Source organism: Hipposideros armiger, unplaced genomic scaffold, assembly GCF_001890085.2.
Source record: "Hipposideros armiger isolate ML-2016 unplaced genomic scaffold, ASM189008v1 scaffold_624, whole genome shotgun sequence".
NCBI classification, from domain to species: Eukaryota; Metazoa; Chordata; class Mammalia; order Chiroptera; family Hipposideridae; genus Hipposideros; species Hipposideros armiger.
Window position 1 is genome coordinate 650,761 of NW_017731974.1, and position 12,431 is coordinate 663,191.

At 36.6% G+C, this 12,431-nt stretch overlaps 1 protein-coding gene across 3 annotated transcripts in view; it reads right to left on the reverse strand.

Moving 5' to 3' along the window:
- The window catches only part of RASSF8 (Ras association domain family member 8), a 103,793-nt gene that overhangs the window by 57,647 nt on the left and 33,715 nt on the right, over positions 1-12,431 (reverse strand). The window lies entirely within an intron of this gene.

The following is a 12,431-nucleotide window of genomic DNA, read 5'->3' on the forward strand; positions in this document are numbered from 1 at the left end:
GGCATCACACTCCCTGACTTCAACTTCTACTACAGGACAACAATCATCAAAACAGTATGGTATTGGGCTGAGCAAGTGGCTCATTGGTTAAGAGTTGGCTTGGGAGCGCCAGCTCTGAGCAGCAGGGCCGCTGGTTCGGATCCCACATGGGCCAGTGATGCTGTGCCCTCTACAGCTAAGATGGTGAACAACAGCTCGACCTGGAGCTGGGCTGCTGTGAGTCGCTGGCGATGGTGTAGGCTGCAGTGGGCTGCTAGAAGCTATCGGAGTGGCCAGCAGCCAGCGTGAGTGGCCGGCAGCCGGAGTGAGGTGCCGTGTGCGGCCATCCAATGGCCGGCGACAAATCTGCCTCAGACGGGAAAAGTGCAATGATCACAATGACCAACATGGGCCAGTGAAGCAATGTCCTCCACAACTAGACTGAAGAACACAAGGGCAGTAACTTGTCTGTTCCCCTTCCCCAATTCCCCAATAAAATCTTTAAAAAACCCCAAAAACAGTATGGTATTGGCAGAAAAACAGACACACAGACCAAGAGGATAGAATAGAGAACCCAGGAATAAACCCACATAAATATGTACAGATAATTTTCAACAAAGAAGCCAAAAACATACAATGGAGAAAAGAGCCTCTTCAATAAATGGTGCTGGAAGAATTGGAAAGCCACTTGCAAAAGAACGAAACCAGATCTACTATCTGTCACCGTGTACCAAAATTAACTCAAAATGGGCCAAAGACCTAGACACAAGACATGGAACAATAAACTGCATAGAAGAAAACATAGGTACTAAAAGTTATGGACCTTGTGTTCAAAGAGGACTTTATGAATTTGACTTGAAAGGCAAGGAAAGTAAAAGCTAAAATAAATGAATGGGACTATATCAAACTAAAAAGCTTCTGCACAGCTAAAGAAACCATTGACTAAATAAAGAGGCAACCAACCAAATGGGAGATTTTTGCAAACAATGCCTCCGATAAGGGTCTAATATCCAAAACATATAAGGAACTCATACAACTCAAAAACAAAAAACCAAACAATCCAATTAAAAAATGGGAAGATGACCTGAATAGATATTTCTCCAAAGAGGACACACAGATGGCCAATAGACATATGAAAAAATGCTCAACATCACTAATCATCAGAGAAATGCAAATGAAAACCACAATGAGATATCACCTCACATCAGTTAGAATGGCTATCATCAACAAGACAAATAATAAGTGTTGGAAAGGCTTTGGAGAAAAAGGAACCCTCATACACTGCTGGTGGGAATGCAGATTGGTGCAGAAGTTATGGACGACAGTGTGGAGATTCCTCAAAAAATTAAAAATAGAATTACCATATAACCCAGCAATCCCTCTCTTGGGCATCTACCCAAAAAACCTGAAAACATTTATCCGTAAAGATATATGTGCTCCAATGTTCACTGCAGCTTTATTTATGGTGGCCAAGACATGGAAACAACCAGTGTCCTTCAATAGATGATTGGATAAAGAAGTTGTGGTATACATACACAATGGAATACTATTCAGCCATAAGATGAAATAGTGCCATTTGCGACAACTTGGATGGATCCTGAGATAATGCTAAGCAAAATAAGTCAGACAGAAAAAGTCGAGAGCCATATGATTTTCACTGACATGTGGTATATAAAACTGAAAACAAAGGAAAAAGACAAACAAATTAAGAAACAAAATCTCATACACAGACAATAGTTCAGTGGTTACTAGAGGATGGTGGGGGAGGGGGTGGTGAATGAGGGTAAAAGGGATCAAATATACGGTTATGGAAGAACTGACTGGATGGTGAACACACAATGTGATATATACATATGATGTATTACAGAATTGTACACCTGAAACTTATGTAACTTTATGAACAACTGTCACCCCAATAAACTTTTATTAAGAAGAAAAAAGGAAAACTTTCTCACTTTTAAGTTCAATGGGCTCTTCCTCAGTCTCATAATCATCAACTTCCCAATTACAAGAGAATCACTGACCACATCGCCAACCACCTCCATTTTTTCTCTTTTAAGTGTGCCTGCTGCCTGCCATTCTGGATACCTCCTCTTCATGGAAGCTCCTCAGAGTCACCTTTGTATATCTCCCCCCATCATTCCTTCAGATGACTACTCATTTTTTATTCAATCATGTTTGTACCATCTGTACACATTTGGTCCTAAATGTTCTCCATATGAGAATCTGTCAACTCAAACAGTATGATCAAGATGGTCCATGATTCTGTTATACCTTTATCACTATAGCTACCTCTGAGGGATAATCACAAGACCATATAACAATATTATCCTGGACACAAAGCCCTGAGAATTCTCTGGGTTCTGCGGATGTTGCTGTAAGGCTACTTTTGATTTGTGAGAACATACCATGAAGTACAAAGATGGATAATTCCTCAGATGGCCTCAGATCTGCACTGGGCAGAACAAGACACTCAATTCTTAGGACTGACAAAATGAATGATAACCTCTTATTACCTTTGGGTTCCAAAGAGGAAAAGACAAGATGGTACCAGGGCCCTTAAAACACTTAAAAATGACAAATGTACTGGCCTGGAGAGGGGCAGTTTCTAGTCCAATCTTCGTAACCAGGATTGTTCCTAACCAGATTGCTTTCTATCCCCCAGTTCCTGCTCTCCTTCCTTTTAGGTATGTAAAAGTCCCTTGTTTTTACACTCTGGTTGCCCAAAGGCTCCAACCACTCATCCCCCTCTTTGTCCCATCACTAACAATAGAATTTTGCAGCCCAGAACATGTTTTTCTTCTTCACCAAGTCTTCTTCATGTTTGTCAGCGTCACTGAAGTCAACTAGACATTAAGGAGGGAGGGGAATATCAGAACAGCTAAAGCACATTAAACTAATCTCAAATTGGTAATACAAAGAGAGATGATTAGGGCAAGAGAACTTTCCCACTGTCCCTTGAAGAAACTACAGTGCCAAATAAACAAACAAAACAAAACGACAGTGCCTGTTCTCAGGGTCGGGGGATCAGGGCATGGCAAACAAGGTGCCTCGGGTGCAAGACGTAAGGAGGCACCACCCCCAAGTGCCAACCGTGTACCTGCAAGGCTGAGAATGGGATGAGTGCTTCCACATACTGTGTGCCCTCCTAGGTGCCTCACTGTCCTTACTCTAAAGGCCCTGTGCCATTCTGCCTACACGGCAAAATAGTTAAGATGGCCCCAGTGGACAAGAAGGAACAATTGCAGCTGCTTTCCAGTCGCTGCCTGCGGAGAAGTAATTGGTTCTATCTTACCTTCTAATGTCCCACTAATTCCTAATTTAGTTTCTGGCTAAACCCTAAGCCCTTGGCTGGTTCCTGACCAGCTTTCCTAAACAAAACAGGAACACTGGAGAGTGAGAAAGCCTTCTGCCCCAGACAAAATCTATTATGCACCAGGCAGCTGTTCCAGGGCTCTGGCACACAAGATGCCTGGAAAACGAGTGGTGCGGTCACAGGAGGCCCGTGGCTACCCCATGGCAGCCCCCTTACATCAACTCCAGCATCATTACTCCCCCCGCTGGTTTTTGTATTGGGTCGGAGAATAAATCAGTAGCTATATTACCCAACTTAAAACAAAAACAAAAATAGCTTTATTCTGATCCCACTGCCCCTACTAGTTTCCCTCCACTTGTTCCCTTTTCATTTTCTCACCTCCCATCTCTGTTGAGCTCATTCCTGTCAGGCTCTTACGCCACCAAAATGACCTTGATAAAGATCAGCAATCACCTTCATGTTGCTAAATCTAAGAGTCAATGCATCCCTCCCTGTTCTTGATACACTTTCTTTCAGGGCTGCACTCACTTGGTTTTCCTCCAACCTTACTGGTGTTCCTTCTCAATCTATTCACTGTCCTTTATTAATGTCTGAATATCCCAAATCTCAATCATTGGTTCACGGCCATTTTTCACTTATATTCTCTCCCTGGTGATCTCATTCAATTTGATCATAACTTGAAACACCATATACTTGACAATTCCCATATTTATATGTTTAACTCAGACCTCTGACTCCAGCCTCATATTCAGATGCCTATCCTACACTGTGTCCAGTAGACATCTCAAACTCAACACATCTTAAAAGGAACTCTTGATCTTACCTCCTAATCTCTTGTACCCATATTTTCATCTCAGTTCAAAGCAACAAGAATGCATCCTTTCAGTGGCTTAGGCGCAAATGCCTCGGTTCCTGACTCTTCTCGTTTACAACCCGTATCCAATGGGTCAGGAAATCCTGTTGGCTCTACCTCTATACCCACTTACCATACTCTCTCACCTGAGTTACTGCAACAGCCGCCTAATGAGTCTCCTGCTTATACCTTCATGCTGCCTCCTCCCCGAGATAGATTATTCTCAACAGGGAGGCAGAAAGAAGAGAAATAAAAGAGAAATAACTTGGAATACAGAGGCATGAACTGAAGTATATAAATGACAAGCCATAATGAAGTAGCTGGATACTCGCTCCTGTACGACGACTACAACAGTTCTAATGCTAACAGATATACTGGTAAGAAATTCAGCACTACAAGGGGCACTCCTATCTGTCTGTGACGGTTTTCTAAAGTTGGAGAACAGCTCTTTTTTAAGTTCTGAGTGTGACTTTCCTTTAATTTACAAAATAGTCACATCTCTGGAAAATTCATTATATATTAAGACAATGCAAAAAGGTTTCATGTATACATGTGAAAAGTTACTATGTTCAGTGGTGTATTTTCACTAGGAAAGCATAGTATACCATTTTAATGCCACTGTGTGGGACTGTCTGGGGCACTACGTGATGCCTGGCATCTCTGTCACCCATTCACTAAATGCCAGTAGCATCCCTTCAATCACTGACTGTGACAACCAAAAATGCCTTCACAAATTTCCTGAACACCCCTGATGGTGGAACCATTCCTGCGTAGAAACATTGTTCTACAAATAAACTCTACAATCCTACAACAAATCTTGACTGTAGTTTGATTAAAGAAAGTGTGAACAACATACTGAAAAGCACAAAGTGCTATCTATCTTGAGTGTGGAATTACAATTTATTTAAGAACATCCTAGTACATCCATTGGTTTTCAGCCGAGATAGTCCCCTTGTTTTAACATGCAGGTGAGCTTGGTTTCTTGTGAGATGGGGTGGGGTTATGGTAGCTGACAGCCACGCATTATATATAACGAAACCTTGAAACTGCTGCTACTACATAAGCTCATTTTACAGTAGGAAAACAGATGGGAAGTACCAACCAGTGTATAGGAAAGAACACTGGACTGATTGAAAATCAAAAGCTATGGGTTGTAATTCAGGCTGTGAATAAAGAGACATATTCAGCTATTCAACAGATTTTTATCTACTTGGCTAGGTATTGGGACCACAAAAATGAATAGAAGAGTTTTTGCCCTAGAGACTACGTGTAGAGGGAGCAAATCAGTCTCTAACTCAGTCATGGTTTCTTCAATCTCAAATATATATCTTCAAAATACTTTCCAAATAAAAAATAATATCAAGATTTTATGTATATGCTTGCAATATGCTGTGGTGCCACAGTGGGAAAACATAAAACGAAGCAGGCAAGGTAGTACTAGAGCTAAGATCAAGTCATCCCTATGACATTATTTTTTTTTCACATAAGGATATAAGTATTACTATATCAAGTTACTATTTTGTTAATAGTAAAAATCACTATATTTCTACTTCTTGATAAAATAAAAAGATTGAGAGTGTACACTCAAATGATTCTTGGGAGCAAAATGGAATAGAAAAGGCAGTTAATATCAGCTCGTTTTCTAAAAGCATTATTTGTTGTACCACGCCCCCCCCAAAAAAGCAATTTTTAATCATTTCATCTCTCACACAATTCCCACTCTGATAAAGTAAAATGTGCAAAGAATTTGCACAGTAAAATTGTCTAGTGGGTAAAACAGTTCACAGGAGGAAATAAAAACAAAATAAATGGAACACTGAATCAACGGACTGGAAACAGTATAGCTTTTAATGTTATCTATTTATTGTAAATCTAATTTTTTATTATTATTATTAGTTTTTAGCTGAGCCATCCTGCCACCAGTTGGCAGCTCAGCGGCAGCTCAGCTCAGGCCGCGAATCGAACCTGCGACCCTGTTGTTCAGAGTTCCCACTCTTGAGCGAGCTCTTAACCAACTGAGCCATTCGACCGGCCCTAAATCTAATTTTTAAAGCGAAAACATTTTAAAGTAGCAATATCCTTTTGAAGCATGAGAATATGTTAAATAATTTCTTGAGATAGACAAAAATTATCAAGAATAAAAAGCATGAGTAATATTCTCCTTACAGAGATACCTGAAGTTACTCTAAATTAGTAATACTTCTACTTGTCCTCCAACTAGAACTTTGTCTACCTGTACATAATTTTGATCCTTTCAATTACCATAAATCCAAGAACCCCTAAAAGACAAGGCTGTTTCTATCAAACTAGAATAAGAGTCCTGCTTTTTAAGTCAGTCATGTCCTTCCTATCCACACTCCTATCCACACCCAATGCACTTGTTTATTTCCAAACATCATGCTACTGTGTGCCTTTCTAAGCTTTGTATATATTCTTTCCCAGGCTGTTCTAGAAGGCCTTCTCCCCACTCCCTACAGGCCTGACTCAAATGACATCCATAGCAGCCTTCCTTAACCTCTAGAGTCTACACCGTTAAAGCACTTCCCCACATGCTCCCACAGTACCTTTTTCATTCCACTGTGGCATAATTTCTGACATGACTATAATTATTTACTACTTGTCTTAACGTCGGTAGAAGCCTGTAAGCCTGAAGACTGGGCAACACCAGGCCTGGATACAGATTTGCTGATGGGGAGAACAACTATGGAAGGTAATGGAGAAAAGGCTTGGGTCCTTCTGCAAAAGACCCAAACCCTGAAGTCTATGACTTCCTCCAGTTTTGTTGTATTAGAAGTTATTTATGAATCGTAAGAAAAACACATTTGGTATGTGTATTATCAATTATTCTATCAATTTTCAAGGTTTAGCTAGATTTCTTTTCCCAAGGAAGAAAAACATCTCTGCAGCTGATGCACAAAACAAGTGCCCTTGATTCACAGTCTCTCTATTAAATGCATATAAAAGTTCATATTTTAAATATTTAAAAAAATTTCCCCCCTATTTAGACTATGATTCATCCAAGAAACAGGAAAGCACAAAAGAAAAAAAGCATACCACAAGAGAGTTTACAGGGAAAAGGGTGTGGCCCAACACTACAATTCATAAGGTTCAATGTCAAAAAGTGCTTAATTCAAACAATAGAGACCAACCCTCCACTGTAAACTGAGGAACCACATGGGCAGTTAGTTATGATTACCACCTACAATGTCTAAACGGACTATAAAGATACATTAAGGAGTGAGAAGTTAAGTACATAACACAGCAGAAACATCTATACACAAAACTTATCCAATAGCACAGCTAAGGTAATTTACAGAGATGAAGAGGGGAATTAACAGGTGTCCAATCTCCAGGTAGATTAAACATAGGGACACACTACTCTCTATTATTCTCAGCGATGCTGGGTCCCACGCTTGCAGGAAGCACGATACCAGATGCACAGGTACACACCAGAATCTAAGATGAATGGCAGCCAGGAATGCTGTCTGTTCAGCCCTGCCCAGCGACTCTGGTGATCCATCCCCTTGTTATTCATTTCTGTGTATAGTCCATCTCAATAAATACATCTTTACAGGAAACATATTTTTTTAAAAGGCATATAAGGAAATCTTAGACATTTGGTTGTTTTAAAAAAACTGAATCCATTTCCAAATTTCTGAATATAAATATAATATGCTTGTTTTAGACAGTCTGTAATAATTTACAATTAATAATAATTATTTTCCTGTAGTTCTTAGAGATAATCATCATTAACACTTTTGTATATGCTCTTTTTATTTATTTTCTATGTAAACATACTTTTAAAAGTATAAGTGACAATATAAGGACATTATAAATTATACTATAGCCTTATATTTTTACTTTTTAGGTTACTATCATTTTCCCATTTCATTAAATAGTTAAAAAAAACAAAACAAAAACCAAAACTAGACAAGTAGGTAGGTAAGTAGGTATGTGGGTAGACAGATTCCATTACTGGCTGCAGAGTGGTCTGCCTTCTAGTTACATTATATGAGCATTCTGATCTTTTCTCCCACTGCTAACATTAGGAATTACATAGGTCGGCTTATGTTACATTTTATGTATAGGTCACATATGTGTGTCATGTACATGTTTTTGAATCTTTAATAATACACAAAATACGATATTTATTTGTTAAGTATCAAAATTGAACCAATCTTTAGGTCTATATCTGTTTATGTTCTTTTTTAAACTGTCTACTAAGAACTACAAACTAATTTTTAATTGGGCATTGATTATTTTCCTACTACTTGAAATAATTCTTTACATATGGGTATTAACTCTACTTTTTATATATTAGAGAGAGGATACTTTTTGAGATTTGACATGCTAAATTTAATTGTTTTATTTTTAATGTAATTACATATATGAATCATTTCTTTTAACCCTTGCTACTTTTGTTTGTCTTTCCCCCAAGTCCATCAGCTATTCAGGCACATTCTTCTCTAGTATATTTATTACTAAAATTTTACATTCATTATTTGTAATGGTATTTAAATATAACATTCTTCTGAGCATTCTATTCTCTTCCAGGTATTTGTCTATTTTACCAACATCATACTATTTTTTAACTAATTTAGCATTACAAATTTTTCATTATTCTTCTTTCTATAAACATTTTTTGGCTCTTATTTTTTCTATAAAAATAAAATTCAGAATCACTGACCTGTGAAAAATTACCACTGAGATTTTGATTAAAATTATATTAAACTTACAAATAAATATAAAAAGATTGAAACTAATTGTCTTCATATCTAGAAACACCAAGTTTCCCATCCTTGCAGTAAAGTTTAATAGTTTCCTACATGCCATTCATATTTCTTACAAAGTTTAATCTTTGGCATAGTTTTTGTTGCTACTATGAATGGGCTTCCTTTTTTCTCATATTTTTGGACTGGCTATTATTACTATATAGCTTATATTACATTATTTATGATGGAACCTTGCTACCCTAAATTAGTTTCAGTTGATTGTCTTGGGGATTGCTATTATATTATCTACAAAAAACTTTATTCTTTCCAATAGTTCTCTCAGTCCTTTTTCTTTTCTTAATATACTAGCTTGATATTTCATAGCTATTTTAGACAGTAGTGATGACAGCTGGTTATGTTGCTAATTTTAATAATTCAACATTATTAGTATTTTGGCTATTGACAACTTGATCTCAATTTGTTTAAAAAATTATAGATACTTCCCATAAAACATTACCAGTAGATATCTCTAAATAGTGAGATAATGAGTGACTTTTATTTTCCTTCACATTTTGCCAGTAAACGGATTATTTAGGTTTTCCAAATCTGCCTTTATACTTTTTAAAATTCACATTTTGATTTATTATTTTTTTTTAAGAAAATTCATCCCTTTGACTAAGACTCTCACACACATGTGGGAAAGTGTCACAATATCTACAAAAGTATTAGTTTTTTATCTACAGAGAACTACAGTTACATCCCATAATTTCTATTTTTTTTATTATTAGCCACAAACTGTTTCAACTTATTTTCCAAGTTTCCTAAAATGAATGAATACACATATCCTTACCTTCTTATTTCTTTTAAAGTTCCTTGCTTATGGATAACATTTTTTAAATTAAATTTATTGGGGTGACATTGGTTCGTAAAATTATATAGGCTTCAAGTGTATATTTCTATAATACATCATCTATATATTGCATTGTGTGTTCAACACCCAGATGGAGAATATTTTTAACTGCAAATAATCTTGGTTAGCAATCAGTATCTTGCAGAAGGCAAGAGAAAAAGCAAACCCTAAAAAAAGCTTTCTCTTTAGAAAAAACATTCTACTGCCCTTTGTAAAAGACAGCATATCTAAAAATAATGTCTGGATACAAATTTCTCAAACTTACTCTGCTAATAAAAATGATATCTCAACTTTTTATTAAAATACTTTTGTTTTTAAGACTACAGTACAAGATGCCATAAAATAAGCAATTTGATATTAGGGAATTCATAACACTCCCAGATCAGCACTCCATGAATCAATAGTCTTGATTCAGGGTTCCAGATTCCAATACTCTTAAGGATTGCATTTAACAAATGTATGTGGTAATGTCTTCAAATCCTCATCAAACCCTGTTTCCTTCATTTTCATTAAGTAATCATTATATTGAACCTATTTGACATGTGAAATAATGAGTTTGAGATGTATTATCAAAAGGTGTCAACTTCAAATGTAAATAGCCAAATTTTCATTTTTACTCTACCAGGGAAGTTTCAAAATGCTAAAAAATTGCAAACTGCTACTCATCTTCTAAAAAAAGAAATGAAATAATTAGGTCACAACAGATAGCTCCTTTCTTGGAGGAAAAAAAAAAAAAGATGAAAAATGCAACCAAAATGTTTATTGTCCCTGAAATTCTTTAGGCCTAAAATCCAGGTACGAGTCTTGATGCAGGTTACTATGACAACTTAAATTACAGAAAATGTTCCCTTTCTACCAAGCTGTTTTCTCCACAAGATCATTTCAAGCCTCCTAAAATGTGTGTGCCTGAACTACCTGTCACAACAATAAATATCTCTTTACCAGTTTTATGCAGAAATGACCCCATCTAAACCCTGAAAACCAAGGATAAGCATATAAAAAATAAATTCCCTTAGGTCTCCATGGGACAGAAAACCTGACCTGATCTTTCTCTATTTCTCTTTCCCTCCCTCCCTCCCTCTCTCTCTCTCTCTCTCTCTCTCTCTCACACACACACACACATTCACACACCTTAAAATATAAAATGTTGCGAGTGTTCTGAAACTACTCCCCATTACCAGAGGCACAGTATATTACCACCATATGCTTGATCACAAAAACTATAGGAAATAACTTGCAAGGCAGTTTGAAAGGCGAGTATAGAGCTAAATCCTGTTTATCATTATTTTCCCCTCACTAATGGTTTTTTACAGGAAGGCACTAGAAAACAGGGGTGGGGAAGACTGCAGTCCTACTTTTCTTTTTACTTCAAAAAGAAAGAGATGCAAATAAATAATATGTAAAATCTTATTTTGTTTTACCTAATCTGTCTTTTTTTAGAGAAAATATGGTATTTAAAGTTTGCTCTCACACTGTTGCAAATTTACGAATGTAACAAAGATGCCTCGTGATAAAGTGTGAATTATTCTCTGTCATCATTCTCTAAAAGAATAATGGCTAGAAAAAAACTGTATCATTATGGAGAAAATATGATTTAATAGAGATAATCTGATTGGAAGGCACTAAAAATTTAAAGTAGTCCCATGAAAAAAAAATTAAGGTAGTTTTACAGTATAGCAATACTGAGAATTTAAAGCTGGTTTTGTTGCTCATCAAAGTTAACATGACTAAAATTAGATGCTTCTTTTGGAAAGGCTGAGAGAAGTCACATACCTTCGTCCTATGAGTAAACCAAGTTACTTCAGTAACCAGAATAGGCAAAAATGTTTTATAAATTTCATATATAGCTATATCCAGAAGCCCTTCATTTATGTAAAACAAACGAAACACCATTAAAAAATGGAAACAAAGCAGTATGCTATAGGAGCCTCTTTGCCCTTAAAGTCAAACAAAAATCAAAGGCATTTAATTTTTTGCATATTGAGCATATTGAGAAGAAACAGCAAAAATTGAAAACTCTTCAGCAGCAAACTCCAAGTAACTCATACATCTACCTGTATTAGTGGATAACTACAAGTTTTCCAAGAGAAATAAAATAATTAAATTGCTCAAACCCAAATGTACACAATCCCTCAACATTAAACTTGAATTACAGTTCCTTTTTGGTGTAACTTACACATAAATCCTACTAAACAGAAAATAATTCATGTATAAAAAAATGTACAGAATAGCTTCATCAGTGATGGAAGCTAAAACTACAATTTAAGTGACTATCTAATCATGGAGAGAACTTCAGCAGTTGAGCTACACAATAGATTTTTTTTTTCTTATGCTTTTCTTCTTTAGACTGTATTACAACTATGCAGGGCATTACAAATAGCAGGGCCCAACTATAATAGTTCAGCTCTCACGTGGATATAACAAAACTGCTTTATGATTTATTACAATCAGACTATCATTTACTCTCAACACTTGTGGCCTTCTAGTTGTAGTTTTTGCTAATCCACAAGCAAGATAGCAGAGTCCATAGGAGAACTGAACCAATGAGAATATGGATTTGTGCTTTTGGGAGTCCATTCCTTCCACATAGTCTAGTAATTACTAGAAGGCTCTATGGTTACACTTTTTTATTTCAAGGGGAAATTAATTTATGTGAGACCT